This window comes from Galeopterus variegatus, unplaced genomic scaffold, assembly GCF_000696425.1.
Source record: "Galeopterus variegatus unplaced genomic scaffold, G_variegatus-3.0.2 Scaffold8759, whole genome shotgun sequence".
Classification (NCBI taxonomy): Eukaryota; Metazoa; Chordata; class Mammalia; order Dermoptera; family Cynocephalidae; genus Galeopterus; species Galeopterus variegatus.
The window spans coordinates 1,744-2,353 of record NW_007734870.1 but is presented as its reverse complement, the minus strand read 5'-3'; positions in this window follow the sequence as shown (position 1 = coordinate 2,353).

Here is a 610-nt window from a genome sequence, read left to right as displayed (position 1 = left end):
ATGGATAGACACATGGATGATGGAGGGGTGGATGGAAGATGGATGGACACATGGACGATGGTGGGGTGGATGGAAGATTAATGGACACATGGACGATGGAGGGGTGGATGGACACATGGATGATGGAGGGGTCGATGGACACATGGACGATGGAGGGGTGGATGGAAGATGGATGGACACATGGACGACAGAGGGGTGGATGGACACATGGACGATGGAGGGGTGGATGGACACATGGACGATGGAGGGGTAGATGGATGATGGATAGACACATGGATGATGGAGGGGTGGATGGATGATGGATAGACACATGGATGATGGATGGGTGGATGGAAGATGGATGGACTCGTGGATGATGGAGGGGTGGATGGATGGAAGATGGATGGACACATGGATGATGGAGGGGTGGATGGATGGAAGATGGATGGACACATGGACAATGGAGGGGTTGATGGAAGATGGACGGACACATGGACTATGGAGGGGTGGATGGATGATGGATAGACACATGGACAATAGAGGGGTGGATGGACCCGTGGATGATGGATAGACACATGGATGATGGAGGGGTGGATGGAAGATTGATGGACACATGGATGATGGAGGGGTG